This window comes from Rattus norvegicus, chromosome 20 (genome assembly GCF_036323735.1).
Source record: "Rattus norvegicus strain BN/NHsdMcwi chromosome 20, GRCr8, whole genome shotgun sequence".
NCBI lineage: Eukaryota > Metazoa > Chordata > Mammalia > Rodentia > Muridae > Rattus > Rattus norvegicus.
The window spans coordinates 26,857,400-26,875,518 of record NC_086038.1 but is presented as its reverse complement, the minus strand read 5'-3'; the positions used below and the strand labels follow the sequence as shown (position 1 = coordinate 26,875,518).

Here is an 18,119-nt window from a genome sequence, read left to right as displayed (position 1 = left end):
CAGGTCCCAAGAAAGACCCTGTCTCAAGGAATAAGATATTCCCTACAGACACACATACATTAAAAATAATAAAACAAATAAAATTGGAATCAAAAGGCTCTAAGCATATGATACTGGCTATATTTTAACATCAAAGTCATAGTTCTATGTGTCCCAATTCATAAAAAATTAATCACCAACTTGTGTACTTTAAACTTTGTGCCCTTTTACATTGTAAATTATATGCACTGATGAAAAGACTTCAAAATAGATTTAATAAGTGAAAAACTAAGAACCACAACTGCAGACTAACTAGTAGGCAGTTCATGTGCACTGCGTATCTTCCAGTCACGAACAGTGTGCTAACAGGAAAATTAGCCTTGGGTATAGACCACTACTTGTTGGTTTAGTCAAAATTCTTGATATTCAGCATTAGCATCCATAAAAAGGGGTAATAATCATTTTCTCTCAATCTTAGTGCTATAAAATGTTAAAACAGGGGTTGGGGATTTAGCTCAGTGGTAGAGCGCTTGCCTAGCGCAAGGCCCTGGGTTTGGTCCCCAGTTCTGAAAAAAAGAAAAAAGAGAAAAAAATGTTAAAATAAAACCTTAAAAATGAAAGTTCAAATATAAGGTGTGTTACAAAATTTTGAGTCACCTGAGTCAGTATTATCTGTCCAACTAAAACAGACACTGGAAATCACAACAGTTTGACATAAAATTACCTATAAAATCTCATGACTGTACAACAAAATGTGATTAGAGATACTAAATCAAAACACTAACCTCAAATTTAAAATGAAATGCACATTGCAAAAGGAATCGCTGGCCTAGTAGTGTATGCCTTTAACCCCAGCACTCTGAAGCAGTGGCAGGCAACTCTCTCTGTAAGGCCAGCTTGGTTTACATAGCTAGTTCTAAGACTTCCAGGGTTACCTGAGACCCCATCTCAAAAGCCAAAGCAACCCTCCCAACAACAGCAGCAACAACAATGAGAAAAAAAAAAAAGGAAGAAAAAAGGTTATCTCTACATTGCTGTTTCTCTATTTCTTTTTTTAAAGATTTCTTTATTTTTTGTGTATGAGTGTTTTGCCTGTACAATGTGTACCAGATGAGTGCCTGGTGCCCATGAAGATAAGAAGTGGGTGTCGGAACCCCTGGAACTAGAATTACAGCTGGTCATCTGTTGCGATTGCAGAACCTGAAGACCTGGTTGCCCCAAAGAGAGAGTCCACAAGTAGACCCAAGTGAGGCAATGTGACCTTGCCCCCAAATTATCCCTGATTGGTGAAGATGCTGACAGCCAATAGCTGAACAGAAGAAACATGGGGGCAAGGGGCTGTAGGGTGCTTGGGGTCAGAGGAGAACCATAACAGGAGAGGAGAAGGTGAAAGAGGAGGAAACCATCATGGGTTAGGTGAGTCATGAAAACATGGCTACGTGGATTGGAGGCAAGAGCAGTCCAGACAAAACATAGCAAATTATATAATGAGATTATTGGCTGGGAAATAGACATAATAGCATAGAAGATAGATATCTACCTAACTCTAGTGCTGATTATGGCTTACTATAAATAATAAAAGTTGTGTGTCTTTTATCCGGGAAGTGAATGATCAAAGGCAGGGTTGAAACCCAGAGTTGGGATTAAATTTTGTTACAACAGTTGTAAGCCATCATGTGGGTCCTAAGAACTGCAAGAGCACCAAGTGCTCTACATCGCTGGCTGGGTCATTTTTTCCAGCTTGTTTTTCTATTCCTTAAACTAAAACAAGCAAGACTATCTTCTGGGAAGGGAAAGTGTACCCATGAAATGTCAATATGATAGCTTAAACAAGACCTGAGTGATGATACCAACTGGCATGCTAACATGGATGAGGAAAATCTCACAAGGCCCCATCCCTAGGTGGCTATCCAAGCAGTCAATCCAAAAACCATACATGAGCAACACTAAATGCAGCCAGCAGATTATTATATATGTATGTACGTAGGTCACACACACACACACACACACACACACACACACACACACACACAAAACTAAAGAAAAGGGGAGAAAGTGGTGGTGCAGAGATGGGGAATAGGTCTGGGAGGAATAGTAAAGGAATGAATATGACCAAAGTACATTGTATGAAATTCTCAAAATAATAACAAAAATATTACATTAAAAAATGTGCTACTCCACCACTACCTTGAAGGTATGAATAAAATCTGACACTTAGTAGCTCTTGTTCAATCAAGGCAACAATTTTAAAAGATTAACTGCTCCCCAGCCCCCAAATCCAAACACAAATCCTGAAGTTTTATTCAGCACATTTTAATGATTAGTGAAAGCCAAAGGCTGAAAGTAAGCGTCTATCAAGCCACAGAGAACAATCCAGGAAGCAGCATTCCTCTGTGGGTTCTGCTTCAGTCCCTGCCTTGGTGGAGTTGGGAGTGGGAGTTGGGGTGGTGTTAATGCACCATATAACTCATAAGTCAAATAGATCCTTTCCTCCCCTAAGCTAGTTTTGGTCAGTGTTTTATAACCAGAGAGAAGCAAATTAAGCTAGCACCCCACAAATCTCATTATTTCCCCAAGGCACCAGCTGGAAATACTGTAATATAAACCAGTCTTCCAACAAAAGGCTTCTGGGGAATATTTCTTATCCAAACCAAAATACTGATTATGACAACTATTACCAAAACAAATAAACAAACAAACAACACACAAAAAGGTAAAACCTGTTAGTGAGATAGGAAGAAACTAGGCCTTTGTTTGTTGGTGGCACAGCTGTAGAAACAAGGAAGTTGGGCTTTTTAATAGAACTCATGGAGAGTCAAGCATTCTAGAGGTAACACAGACAGAACAACTCTGGTTTCTACTCAGAGATCTTGCCTAGTGCTTAGTCTTCCTTAAATTATGAGCCTCTCTTAAAGAACTGGGGTCCCTGGAATAAGGATTTGTAATGGTTTTCCAGGATGATTTAAGTAACTTGTGTCCTTTTCCTCCCCATATTCCACACCCCTCCCCCATTTAAGGAATAAGGAATAAGCTGCACTGTCACCACAGCCTTATGTTTTTTAAATCGTGTTATCATTTCTTATCTTTTTGGCAAATCCAGCTTCAAATCCAAATCCAGCCCCTGACCTAATATGCCAACATTACACTCTTGTTTCAAAACTTCTGAAGGTAAAGCATGTGGTTTCTGTGACTGTGTGCTTAATCACATACTGGGCTAACAGCGCTGTCTGCGAAGAGGTATAGCATGATGTGAGCATAAGTCACAGAATCAGTAGGTCTGAATTATAACATAGTTTCTCCCTAGGTCTCAAGATTTCCAATCTATCTTTTTCTTTTTTAAAAATATTTATTTATTTATTATGTATACAGCTTTCTGCTTGTGTGTATGCCTGCGTGCCAGAAGAGGGCATCAGATTCCATTACAGATGGTTGTGAGCCATGTGGTTGCTGGGAATTGAACTCAGGACCTCTGGAAGAGCAGATAGTGCTCTTAACCGCTGAGCCATCTCTCCAGCCCCCAATCTATCTTGAAAATTCTGTACTTATCAGTCTATATGATTCAAATTCTATAAATCATTTATTTTTAGCAGAGCATGGTCAATTACTGTAAAGACTATGGCTATGTCTCAAGAAGAACAAGAATGAAGGGTTATGACATAAGAGTTGTAACAAGGGGTTGGGGATTTAGCTCAGTGGTAGAGCGCTTGCCTAGGAAGCGCAAGGCCCTGGGTTCGGTCTCCAGCTCCGGAAAAAAAGAACCAAAAAAAAAAAAAAAAAAAAAGAGTTATAACAAGATACTCCAGCTGTTGTATAAGAGAAATAGGAGAGAGCTGATCCAACAGTCCAGGAGAGAAAGGATAACAACCTCAGTGTTTATTAAGCAAATACATATGGGACACCTATCTGCTGTCTGACCATGAAAATATAAAATTAACTTCACAGGAAGGTACCAAGGGGTCCTTCACCACTAACTGGTCCTCAGTTCAGTAAATGAAGAATGAGAAGGTATCTGACCAGTTTTCCATGCTGATGAAAAGGTGACCAAGTCCCTGGAATAAATATTTATAGAATATCACTCTCAGGTTTATGACCATCAATCAAACCACTTTAAAACTATATGCATATATGTTTAAGTATTGATCCACTCAATGAAAGTATTATAAAGGGCACATACTCCCATACAAAGGCAGATACCCACAAACTTCCTACAAATGCATACTGAGGAGAGACTCCACGATGGGTACATTAACCACACCTATGCCTAGCAGTAGATAAATGGCCAACACAAAATGAATTCAATAATATTTTTGTAGACTTTCTGTCTCATATTGCTTTGTTTAAGCTTTTTTTTTTTTTTACTGGTCTTTTACTTGAAGATTATGGTTTCTGATTTTGTGTTTTTATGAGTTTTGTTTATTTATTTTTATGTGTTTCTTGTGATTTTTCCTTTATTTATTTTCATTTGTCTCCCAAAGAAAGAGAAAGGTGTGGAGTTGGGCAGGTGAAGAGGTGGGGAAGGTCTGGGAAGCGTTAGGGGAGGGGAAATTCTGATCAGAATATAGTGTACAAAAAATAATTTTCAATTAAAAAAAGACTCCATATTCTATAATAATCAAGGAATATGTCTAATCTTATACAAGTATCAGTTGATAGAAGGTAAAAGCATGTTTTGTTTTGTTTTTTAAGATTTATTTATTTATTTAATGTACAGCATTCTGCCTGCATATGTGACTGCAGGCCAGAAGAGGGCACCAGATCTCATTACAGATGGCTGTGAGCCACCATGTGGTTGCTGGGAATTGAACTCATGACCTCTGGAAGAGCAGTCAGTGCTCTTAACCGCTGAGCCACCTCTCCAGCCCATAAAAGCATGTTTTAAAACATGAAGAAAAGAATCTTTGAATTAAAGGATGTTACATAAAAGTTAATTCTTTTTTTTTCTTGTGTGTGTGTGGGTTTGATGATGTTGTGGGTTTGATGATGTTGTTTGAGACAGAGTTTTTCTGTGTAACTCTGGTTGCCTTGTAACTCACTCTGTAAATGTCACTGTCTTTGAACTCACAGAGATCAGATTGCCTCTGCCTCCTGAGTGCTGGGATTAAAGGCATGCGTCCGTCACTACCACCCTGTTTAAAAAAGTTAATTCTTACTATGTTCTTTTCATAATCATGAAAGTTCCTAACATAATTCAAAACTAATTCTGTAATATAAAATAAAAACAATAATTTGGGGAAGTTATTAAAACATTGACTACGAGATAATGCAAAAAGATTACTTTTTTAACTCTTCATGGAATTGCCTATTTTGGACAATTAAAGTAAATTCAGACAAGGCAACAAATCAAAAGAAACTTCTACAGCTCTTGTGTGGTAGTTTGAATGTGAATGGCCCTCATAGGCTCACATGTTTGACTTTTTGGCTCCTAGTTGGTAGACTGCTTAGGAAGGACTAGAAGGTGTGGCCTTGTTAGAGAAGGTATAGTAGTAGGGGTAGGCTTGGAGGTGTCAAAGCCCATGTCAGTCCTAGTCTGTCTGTCTGTCTGTCTCTCTCTCTCTCTCTCTCTCTCTCTCTCTCTCTCTCTCTCTCTCTCTCTCTCCGCCTACTGCTTGTGGATCAGATATAAGCTCTTAGCTAATGCTCCAGCAGCATGCCTGCCTGCCTACCGCCACTCCCCTTAATGGACTCAACCTCTGCAATATAAACAAGCCCCCATTAAATGCTTTTTAATTAAGTTGCCTTGGTCACAGTATCATCTCTTCACAGAAACAGATAAGTAATGAAGACACAGGAAAATGGTTCAGTCAGTAAAATAAACATGAGAACCTAAGTCTGATACCCAGAACCCACATAAAAAAAAAAAGACCCAATGTGGTGGCACATACTTGCAGGAGGCAGAGCCCTGAGGTTCACTGTCCAGACAGTCTAGGCTACTCAGCAAGCTATAGACTAATGAGAGATCCTGGCTCATAAATCAGGGTACAGAAGAACACATAACAAAATAACAGAAGGTGAAAACACTGTGCTTTTTCTCTAATGGCAAGAGAGTCTCTACAAATAGCATAAAGACACACAAGAGAAAGGCTGTCCTTGAATAGTACTAAGCAAGAGAGCCACCAGCCCCTATCCTCTCCAACCTTCTGCACCTCAGGAGCTTAACAGGTAGAACTAGGTAAAATGTCTGACAGTTTCCTTGGTTTCAGGAATAACCAGGTTTATTTTCAAAACAGGGCCTCAATATGTAGCTCTGGAACTCACTCTGTAAACCAGGCTGGCCTCTAACTCACATAGATTTATTTGTCTCTGCCTCCCTAGTGCTGGGATGAAAGAGGTGAACTACTATGCCTGACTAGAATAACCAGCTTAAATATTTTCCTCCTCATTACTAAACAGATTTCTCAGACGCAGTTTAATGCCACAGAAACACATGAGATTTGAAATGTCAGGATAAGGTCTTCCTTTCAACTTACCAGCCACTGGCCATTTTGTGAGAAAATAAGGGTTTTCTGGTTTCAACTAGTCCTTGTGAAAAAAAAGGAAGAGGAAACTAGATTGGTTTTTCTACAAAAGCTGTGGAGATTAAATAACATGGTTACAAGAGAAAAATCTAATGAAAGATTTCCAAATGTTCTCCAGTGTTCAAGATTCGCTAACTGGAGGCTGGCTGAGCAATCTTAGGTTTGCCTATAGTCCAGAGATTGCTGTAATTCTAACAAATTGTATACATTCAGATTGAGACTCAACTGTCCCATGGCTTTTTCTCATATGATGAAGTGTATCAGGATCCACAGCAGTAGTTGGTGTGGATCCTGATACACTTCTTGTGATACACACAAGAGCAGGTCCCTAGAGACTCTGGGAAAGCTGGCTTGCATCCACAGTAGCTACTCTGCACCTGACATCGCAGGTTCCTTAGCAGTTTATGAAATGTATCAGGATAGTTTACACAGTAAAGATTTCTTCCAAAACAGCAAGAATAGCCCCCAAACTGTTTCTTCATCATTTCTAAGAGAACAGGGTCACTTTCTAAAACCAATACTTAAGATTCCATGATCCTGAGCCTTGCCTCAGAGAGATTTTAGCCCAGATAGTGCTTCTACAAGGGCTCCATTATCATTACTCCTCTAGATCCTGCCAAGTGTGAGCCAGTCCTCAGCTGACTCTGTAACTTTACACAGCAGTGGCCAATGCTGTTTGCAGGAGCCAAACAGCAACCATTATTTAAGAGCACCAAGCTGGGAGTGGGGGTGGAGTGGTATTTACCTTTAATCCCGGCATTCGGGGATGTGGAGGCAGGAGGATTGAGTTTGAAGCCAGTTTATAGAGCCTGTTCCAGGACAGCCAGGGCCACACAGAGAAACCCTGTCTCAGAAAAACAAAAAAACAAAAAACAAAACAAACAAACAAACAAACAAACAAAAACAAGTGGGGGTTAGGAGCGGGGTGGGAGAAGAGAATCAAAAGTTAAAACAGCAGAATAGTCCTAGAAGAGTATAATTCTGTCACCCAGAAGCATGTGCCTGCCCTGAATGGGGCTGATAAGAAAATGATCCTTACAAACTGTTCTAGGACGAGCATATTTTCTCATAAGGATGGGCTCATGCATGTAAATCCTAATTCTTCATGCGTCTCTCCATAACAGATTACAGACCCCAGCAGTGATTTCTGATGCCGAGCTCTGTCTAGATCTATGTTTGCTATGACCATGACACAGGGGTCTCATATGAAGAATCCTCCTTCTATCTCAACCTAGCTCTATGCCTCATAAGCACGAAGAAATGGTTTTTTGGTATTTACAGTCAAATTACATTGGAGTAAATTTGATCAGCACTGCATTAATGTGATACCTCCCATAGTAAGGTGGTTTGGAGCATCCTGTAGTATGAGGACCTGCCCTGCGTCTGTCAGTCTGTCCCTTTCTCTTCCCTTCTTTCAGTAGTGAACTCGCTGTGTAGCTTCAGACTGGTTTCCAGTTTATACTCCTCCTTACTTATTCTCCCAGATTCCTGGATTGCAGTTATATACCACCTCACCTAGCAACTGATGTCTCTTCTAATTTTTATCACATAAACTTAAATAGCCTGACTATTCTGTTTCTTTCAGACTATACTTTTTCAGCCTCACATGGACAACACCCCTGAAGTCCTACTGTAGCTCTACTTGACTGAAAAATTCTTTCCTTCCATCTTTCCACCACTCTGTCTGTGTTCCACTCCCAAGACACGGCTTCTTCATGCAATCCAAAATACCTTTGAACTCTCTAAAGAACCCAGGTTAGCCTTTAACGCATGATCCTCCTGCTTCAGTTTCTTCAGGGATAGGATTACAGAAAAGCACCACAATGCCTGTCTTCTTTGTTATTTTCTTTAACACTCTTAAAACTCTAAGGATGAGTGAGAGGGCATAGTGGGTAAAGATACTTGCTGCACAAACCTGGCAACCTGAGTTTGATCCCCAGAATCTAACTAAAAGTGGAAAAAAAGAGAACCAGCTCTGCAAAGCTGTCCTCTGACCTCTGAGCATGAACCATGCTATGCACATCCAAAAACATATCATGCACATATGCACATACACAACAATAGTAACTTGTAAAAACTCCTATAAGATAATAGATGGGGTATACCCTAGTGAGTCATAGCTTCTTCAACTAATGGTGTGTGTGTGAGATGCTTGGTATTGAACCTAACTAAGGCCTTGTGTAAGCTAAGCACACATCTTACCACCAAATGATACTCTAAGACCCCAGCTTCCTTGTTAAAGGATCAGTCACAAATTAGGTGAGATCCTTGTAGTGGTCAATTATTTTTTGTAATCCATTTCCCTGTTTCTCCCTAGGAAAGAGTGAATATGGAAACCCTGAGAGCTGGAATACAGACCAGAGGTAGATTACTTCCCTGCAAGTCACAGGGCCCCCAGGTTCAATCTCTAACACTGGAAAACAAACAAATGGGAGAAAGTTTAATAAATAGGAGGAGGAAAGCCCTGACTTCAGAGACCAAGGATGAGCACATACATGTCCAAATAAGGTTAGACAGACCTCTCTGCTCCCAATATGGGAATCTTAGGTCAAGTAAGAAGCAGGAAGCACAGCTGGAGCTGACTCAAGAAGAAACAACCTGAAGAGGCCACTAAGATCCCTGTCTTTCTTCTGTCCTCACCTACAGCTTTTTACTAAGTCCCTTTCTTAGCTTATGTTACGGAAGTTGTTTTCTGTTGTTTACAACCAGGACAAGAGACAGCAGACAGTAGAGTGCCAGAGACAACAGAAGCACTTATATACCTCCCTGTATAGTATTCAGCTTTAAAAAGGAAAATAGAAGCCTTGCAGCCTAAGCCTCAATCTCCCAGGATCTCAGTTCTGTGACTAATATAAAACGTGTCCTGCTTACTTTTGCTGTGATAAAACACCATGACCAAAGCAACTCACACAGAAAGAAAGGAAGCTACCCAAGAGAACAGTATCTCGAGTGCTTTATAGTAGCATACATACTGCTTTTGGTGGATTCTGACCTTACACCTTAAATCTCTGCTAAGGAACCTAAGTGAAATCAAAAGGTGGTTCCTGAGCCACATAGGATTATAGCTAATAAGGTAAAACCTACGTCATAAGGGTTACAGGGGAAGTTAATATTTTTTTCAATATTTTTTTCTATATTGTCTGTGTGTATAAAGAGTAAGGTTATACTTGAAAATCATATAATCTTAGACCTTAAACATGTTTCATTGCTATTTTAGCATGAAATACCTCTATTTAAAGGAAATATTATCTTGGGCTGGAGAGATGGCTAAGCAGTTAAGACCACTGGCTGCTCTTTCACAGGACCCATGTTCAATTCCTAGTATCCTCATGGTAGCTCACAACCTTTCGTATTCTAGTCCCAGAAGATTCCTCTTCTGGCCTCCTTGGACACCAGGCATGCACATAGTACAGATATACATGCAGGCAAAAAGCCCATATACATAAAATAAATAACAAAAAGATCTTTTTAAAGGGAATAGTATCCCTATGTTGGCAATCTTAACAGCAAATATTCTTTTTTTTTTTTTTTTTTTGGTTCTTTTTTTCGGAGCTGGGGACCGAACCCAGGGCCTTGCGCTTCCTAGGTAAGCGCTCTACCACTGAGCTAAATCCCCAGCCCTAACAGCAAATATTCTTAATTATACTAGAATGTTTTTTCTCTGGAAGAGGGTCTACTATGTAGCTCTAGCAGCCTGGAACTCACTATTGTTGACAGCTTCTGCTTTCAGAGTCCTGGGATTAAAGGCATGAAATCCTATCCCAACTTTATTATACTACAATTCTTAATTCTCAGCTGGTAAGAGACTCCAATCAGATTTCTTTTCTTTTCTTTCTTTCTTTTTTTTTCTTTTCTTTTTTTTTTCGGAGCTGGGGACCAAACCCAGGGCCTTGTGCTTGCTAGGCAAGCGCTCTACCACTGAGCTAAATCCCCAACCCCTTTTCTTTTCCCATATCCTCAAATCTTCTATCCTGCCTCACCTTTGTGACTTGACCAACATACCACTCTTTACACTCCTCAAACAAGACTGCTCATCTAGTGGATGAATGAAGAGTCCATCTCCAGAGTCTAAGAAAGACTATACCCTTCACGGGGCCAGTCTATATTACATTCCAACATGAGAACTACGCTGATAGCCTTCTAAGCATCACCAACACCCCCCTAAAAAAAAAACCTCAATATTCTATTACAGGCAATGCCCTGCAGCTCTGATGGTCTGGGCACCATTCTTAAAAAGGCCTCGAATGAGAAAAACTCAAGCAATGAATGAATATTTGATTTTTTTTTCTAAAACTGTGCATGAGGACAACAGGTATTTATCTCAAGCCTGAGATTAAGTAAGGTCAGCCTGTATTTACAGGCTCTGAAACATGAAAAGAATAAACTGAGCTAGAGGGAAGAGATAAATGAAATTCCCAAAGGTTCCCTATTAGTTAATTACAGGCTTAACACATACCACTTTTATGAAACTCTGTTTCTGTTTTTTTTAGAAAAAGTAGCTACCCAGGGAAGTGCCTACCTAGCACCTTGGAGCCAGCTAGCAAGTTGAGTCTGTGTTAGAGACATAATAGACACTTAGGAGCTGCTTTTGCTAAAAGGAAATGACTTCTTACCTAAGCTCACCAGACAAAAAGCAGGATGAAGCCAGGCGTCTCTGCCTCCATTTGTGCCTATCTCCTCTGCTCAGACTCCAGCCTGACCTTGTACAGCCATGATAGCCAGTCAAGAACTGATTATCTACCCAACCCATCTCATCCCCTTTAAGGCTGAAGATACAAAGATGATAAGTCAAGCATCAGAAAGCTTGTACTACCTTGGATCCTAGGAATGGCAGGGCCACACAGAGCAGACCACTCTCCCAAAATAATCAATTATATCTGTGATGGGTGTGGCTACATGCCCTGGAGCTGCAGTAACCATCTCAAATCAGACAGATTCCCTAACCTTCAGCACCATGCAGAACCAGAATGGACACAGTGATTAACCAGACCACTCCTTGACCAGAACAGCTTGATTATACAGTGTTCTAACTTTTAATCTATTTCAACTAAAGCCCATGACATCCTCCCCCCTACACACACAGATGAACTTGGCCTACAGGGCCCCCTTTTGCTTCTCTTCCCAATGTTGACTGAAATCTTTCTCTGCTTTTCATCAATATTCATTACTTGGTAAGGTGGGACAGGTGGGCTGAAGCTGCCTTTGTGAGACTGCTGGAGTTGGGCTTCTGTCCTAAAACTCTGGTTACAAAGACATAGTCATGCCCACCCCACCCTCACTCTCATCACAGTCCACCTGTGCCCTTTGCTGATAAAGGGCAAATCTGTCCTGCTCACCTTATCAGCCTGGGCAATAGTGTGGCTCACTTCCCCAACTCAAAGTTACATTATGGTCAGTGTGCATGGTACAGTCTAAACAATTCTGTGGAGTGAGAAAAAAAAAACTTTATTCAAGATTTGGACATTGGGTTTGGTAGCTCCCATCTGTAATATCAGCACTAGGGAGTCTGCGACAGGAGGATCTAGGCCAGATGCGGTCACAATGAGTTCTATGCCAGCACATGCTACAGAGTGAGACCATCTCAAAACACAAAAACAAAAACAAACAAACAAAACACTACGAGGATCTACATTAAATCTAACTTTAAAATATAACAATCCTTAATGAACTTCATCATTGTTTATCTTAGAATGAATTCAGAATTGATTTATATGTATTTATGTGTATGTTCCTGTCTACCTAAGTATATGTTATGCAAATGCTCATGGAGGCCAGAAGATGGTGTCTATCCAGCCCTAAGTCTCAGACGTAATGATAGAGAGCAGGAGACAGATTCTACATATGAAAGGGCATTTGTACTTCACCTTGTAGAAAGGAATCTGCCTGTACAATACTATAAGCAATTCAGTACATCACACCACTGTTTGCTCTGAGGAAAACCCGTCTACATAGACATGGTGCGAGGAAAGTGCAGGAGGCTGAAGAAGAGGAGCACCAACACCATGCATACCAGACTCAGGGCTGGCCACCTGACCAGAGGGACAAGATCACCTTGGAAATCACTGTTGACTGTGTTGATTCTCTATCACTAGGTAGGCTAGTTGGAGAAGGCTCGAGGAAAGTGTATCTTTTGGAATGTTAGGCCTTTAGCTTCCCAAATTGTAAGGGTTTAAGGAGTATAAAGATTCTGCTTACTCATTTTGCAATGGCTGGTTCAAACTCTAGTATACCAGTTACAATTTCAAAGACATGTGTCACATGATTCATGACACAGATATGAGTCATACAGCCAGTTTTATAAGCTCCACTGATCCCCATCTCCACCCCACCTTATAGCACTAGGGTTACATGTGCGGCTAGTCCATTGTTTTATGTGGTGCAAACTCATGTCTTATCACGTGTACAACTCCCACCCCAAGACTCTGTGTAGCCTTGGTTGTCCTAGAACTCACTCTATAGACTAGACTGGCCTCTGCCTCCCAAGTGATGGGATTAAAGGGGTGCTTCACCACACCCACCTTGGCTGATGACCTTTTTAATGTTCTTGAATTCAGTTCAGATATTTATATTCATCAGAGAATAATCCCTAATTTTGTTTTTGTTGTTGTATCTTTATCTGGTTTTGGTAACAGAATAATACTGGCTTTGTAAAAAGAGTCTGGTAGCATTTCTTCCTTGTGTTTTATTGGCTAGTTTGAAAAATGTTTGCTGTTTAAAGGTATCATAGAATTCAGTAATTCTATGACCCGGAATTTTGTAGTTGGAACATTTATTATTATTATTATTATTATTATTATTATATATTCAATTTTGTACCATTATGGATCTATTTGAATTGCTTTGTCTCATTTTGTTTTAATTTTGCTAGGTGATATGCTTCGGTAAAATCCATCCACTTTTGGGTTTTCTAGTTTACTGGGATAACAATTTTTAATACATGTCCTTATGGTCTAGATGGTTGCTTCTATCCTTTGGCAGCTTGCATAGCACTTCCCATCACTGTAAAAGCTAGTCCTCATGAAGTCAGATCCAGTTCAATCCTTTGAGAGTTTTATCCAAAGTACATGGTGTCCAGCAATAGGGGCTTACCTCTAAATTCTAGGAGGTAACTAGGGGCAATGGCACTGGCCTGTATCATTTTAGAAGATGGACTTTTCTGACAAATGGAAATAGGCAGATAATGCTTTAAAAGAAACATTACCATATTATATGGTTTTTTGATTAGGCAATTGAGACCATTAATATTCAATTATTGAAAGATGTTCATTAATTCCTATTTTGTTGGTTTAATACTGCTTGCTATCCTCTTTAATTATTATTAATTCTTTTCAGTGTTTATTGTTCTCTTCAGTCTGAAGAATTCTACAAATATCTTCTACAGAGCTTAATTCCTATAGAATGCTTCTATTGTGAATTTTTTCTCTTTCTATGCTGACAAATAGTTTTGTGCAATATAGTAGGTTGAACTGGCAGCTGCTGTCTTGAAATATATCATTCCAAGTCCTTCCATAGTTTCTGTTAAGAAATCTGCTGTATTTCTCTCTTCCAGCTTTTAATGAACTTTACTGTCCTGGATATGTAGTATTTTAACTATAACATAACACAGGGAGGAAGTTCTTTTTTGCATCTGTTTGGTGCTAGCAATCAATGTCTATATACCTATATGCACATTTCTTTCCTTAGGTTTGTGAAACTGCCTGCTATGATTTTACTGAAGATGTTTCCCTAAAGACTGATAACAAACCAACTGCCTGAAGGAAGCAGAGACAAGCTGCCTAGGAGAGGTTGAGACCAACTGAGTCATTTGGAAGGGACACTCTCCAACCCATTTGAGCACACTGCAGGCTTTGCAGTGTGCTCTAGGTTTCTAGCTTTGTGCTCGTTTTTCTAACCATGGTGGGTTGGTTTGGCGATGTGGTTATGAGTCACTTCTGCTCCTGTAAGTAACTCCTCACCCATATTCCTGTAAGTAAAATGTTTCCCTGAATCTTCAGCAGGAAAGTCTCCTTCTACAGTCATGCCTGAATATTCCATCCAGTTCTACCTTACCCTCAAACCAATATATTCTGTCATCCCTCTGATCCTCCATTTTATTCTTGAGGCTTCCATAATGTTTTTATTCAACTTAGTAAATATTATTTCCAGTATTTTTGGTTGGCCTTTTTTACTGTTTTTTAGTACTTGTTTCCCTTTACTGAGGTCCAGTCTCATTTTCTGTATTGTCCCCTCTTTTTAAAAAGCTGTTTTCTTGGAATCCACTCAGGGGGTTATTAATATCTTTTTTCTCTTTGAATACACTTATCACACTTTCTAAGTTTTTGTATGGGATTTCATCTAATTTAGTGTCATTTCAGGGAATTACATAAGATTAGCAGTTCTTGGAGAAGTCATACTCCTTTGGATTTTAGGTTTCTTTTTTTTTTTTTTCTTCTTTTTTCTTTTTTCCGGAGCTGGGGAGTGAACCCAGGGCCTTGCGCTTGCTAGGCAAGCGCTCTACCACTGAGCTAAATCCCCACCCCTGATTTTAGGTTTCTTATGGTTTTTGTTTGTCTGTTTTGTTTTTAAGTGAGATTTGTATATATGGGGTTAGGCTGCTAGATTTTTTTTTCCTTAAAATACCCCTCCCATAAAAGTGTTTACAATATTTAAGAAGGACTAAGTTATAGAGTAGAGTTCAGATGTAATGTCTTACAACAACAGTGTTGGGGAAGCCAAGCTCAATTCCCAATGTTCTCCAAGAACAGAGAACTGTTATTGAACTCAATCATTGTTAAGGAATAGTCCCACTAAGAAAATAAGGTAACAATTGAGAAAAAAACAAACAAACAAACCACTAAACATAGTCCTTTTAGGCAGTAAAGAAACATTTAATCAACAGTACAGTATGCAACAATCTATTACTACAGATGCGAGCAGAGGAAAAAGGAAAGTAGGGGCTGTGATTAGCAGTGAGTTTGCAGAAACAAAGCAGAGCCAAGTAAGAGTAAAGAGGAGTGGGAAACAGTAGGGACAGGAGAGCATAAGACAGGTAGAACAGAAAGAATGTGGTAGCTGGGGACACACCCTAGTTGGCACACTGCTCACCCAGCATTCAGGGCCCTGGGTTCAATCCCCAGTTCTGTACAAGCCAAGGGTGATAGTGCACTTGGGAGGTAGAGGCAGGAGGATCAAGAGTTCAATGTCCTCCTCAGCTATACAGCAAATCTGAGGCTAAAATAGGATACATGAGACTTTATAATAAAATAAAATAAGGAGGGAAAGTTAAAAAATATGCTATCAGGGGCTGGGGATTTAGCTCAGTGGTAGAGCGCTTACCTAGGAAGCGCAAGGCCCTGGGTTCGGTCCCCAGCTCCGAAAAAAAGAACCAAAAAAAAAAAAAAATATGCTATCAGATAGCTTAAAAGTCTCATATATCAGGAGGCTGAGATATGGAGATTCCATAAACCAGCTCGGACTAGCTCTTTGGCAAAGCCTATCAAAAGGAAAAAGCATAAAAGGAAGAGGAGAAAAGGAAGAGCAGGAGGGGTAGTGATGGTGGCCTTAGTGGCAACATGGGTCAGTGCTTAAAGGTTTGATTCCCCAGGACCCATATAATGAAAGGAGAGAACTGACTCCCACAAACTATCCTCTCACTTCTACTCTAGCACCATAGGATGTCTGTGTCCATACATATTGCTTTGATTATTTTGCCAACTTGACACAAGCTACTCATCTGAAGAGAGTTGAGAAAATGCTACCATCAGATGATCTGTAGGCATGTCTGTGATTGATATGGAAGGGCATGGCCTAGCGGGGGTAATGCACTCTCTGGGCAGGCTGTCCTAGAATATATAAGAAAGCAAGCTGAGCAAGACAAGAGGAGCAAGTCAGTAAGCAGTATTACTCCATGGTCTTTGCTTTAGTTTTTAAAATGAAAAAAGATACAGAGAAAGAAGAAAAAATAAAATAAAAGTCTGGGATATAGTTGGCCTGCCAAATTAATATAGTCATTAAACAAAGAAGGAATAAATGTGAACTAGAGATGTAGTTATAAACTTTGTGTGCAGTTTCACCAGTAAGCTGGTTCCAGTCTCCAATCTCTTGGCTTTCCTTTATAGGCTCAAATACTCTGGAATCCCTAGGCAATCTTCTGTGAGGTCTGCTTACAGATACTAACTAGTTCTATCAGTCTTTCCTGGGCTGAGTCACAAATGCTGGTCACACATCAGGGTGTTCTTAAGGGGTCAGGCTGAAAGGCTATTCTTACCTTTGGGCAGTCCTTTACAAGGTCACATCACTGACACTGGGTTGGTTTATAGATGCTGGTTATACCTTTGGTCATTCCTTCAGTAGTCTAGGTGTGAATGCTAAATTTGTTCCTGGGATCCCGGCCATTACCATGCTAAAGGCCAGAGTATATATAATCCATGCTGAGAATAAGGTATCTTCTACTCATGTTGACTACAGTGTCTGGTTATTTACTTTGTCTTACCTAACACTTCAATAATTGATATTAATAGTCTTTTATAAGTTATTTTAATTGCTATTATCATAATATATCTTTTTCCACCTTTTTACTTTCAATTTGTGTATACTGTTATATATACAAGGTGAATTTCTTGTACAAAGCCTATATTTGGTTCATTTCTTAAAATCTACTTAATCAAAAACCGTCTCTTAATAAGTGTCTTTAGCCCACTAATATAATAGGTGTTCTCTTCCCTGGTTCAGGGTTACAGTAACATAAATGTTAGGCTCTTTAGACTGTTCCATGGTTCCCTGAGACTTGAAACTTTTATTGAATGGCACCCAATCTCATTTCTCAATTCCTCTGCTGCTGTTAGGCTGCAAAAACCAGAGTTAACTACAGTTACACAGCTCACAGCGATGACAATATCTGCTAGTGTGCTGTGAGTGTGCTTTCCCCACCAGTGCCCACACAGAACCGTCCATGTTCCTGGAGACAAAGTGCATGATGAATGCCAGATGACTGTGGCTGAACGGGACTTTGCTGTGCTTGTGCAGCTTCTATAGCCCCACACAGGCAGGCCCAGATCTGCTATAACTGGAGTACCCTCAGCACTGGATACAGCTTTTGGAAAGTTTCTGAAAGATTTGGTTTCCCTCAAACCCCTTTGCTATGTGGAGACCTCAGCCTGGGCTGCATAAGACACTTGTCTCAAAAAAAAAAAGTGAAAAAGAAGAGAGACTTCCCAATATTTCAAATACAATGAAGTATCGGATCACAACAGTGTTTTAGGAATATTTGCAAACAATATGAATATATTTAAATTCAATATCAAAGACAAAGGCTCACATATATTTTAGATCTCATCAGGTGCAAGTAGACTGATTTGCATTAAAATACAAAAACAAGGGCTGGGGATTTAGCTCAGTGGTAGAGCGCTTACCTAGGAAGCGCAAGGCCCTGGGTTCCGTCCCCAGCTCCGAAAAAAAGAACCAAAAAAAAAAAAAAAAATACAAAAACAAGTAAACGAAAAAAAAACAAATTAGTAAAAAAAAAAAAGCAATACAGAGAGAGAGAGAGAGAGAGAGAGAGAGAGAGAGAGAGAGAGAGAGAGAGAGAGAGAGAGAGGTAAAAAAGAACAAAACCAAAGGGGGCTGGAGAGATGGCTCAGTGGTAAA

At 39.8% G+C, this 18,119-nt stretch overlaps 1 protein-coding gene across 3 annotated transcripts in view; it reads right to left on the bottom strand.

Moving 5' to 3' along the window:
* Lims1 (LIM zinc finger domain containing 1) overlaps positions 1-18,119 on the bottom strand; it is a 110,244-nt gene that overhangs the window by 86,089 nt on the left and 6,036 nt on the right. The window contains exon 1 of one of the 3 annotated variants that reach the window (XM_006256390.5): positions 1-18,119. This exon is cut by the window's left edge and continues 9,943 nt beyond it. The exons of the other annotated variants lie outside the window; for them this stretch is intronic. The gene's annotated coding sequence lies outside the window, so the exon portion shown is untranslated. 3 annotated transcript variants of the gene reach the window in all.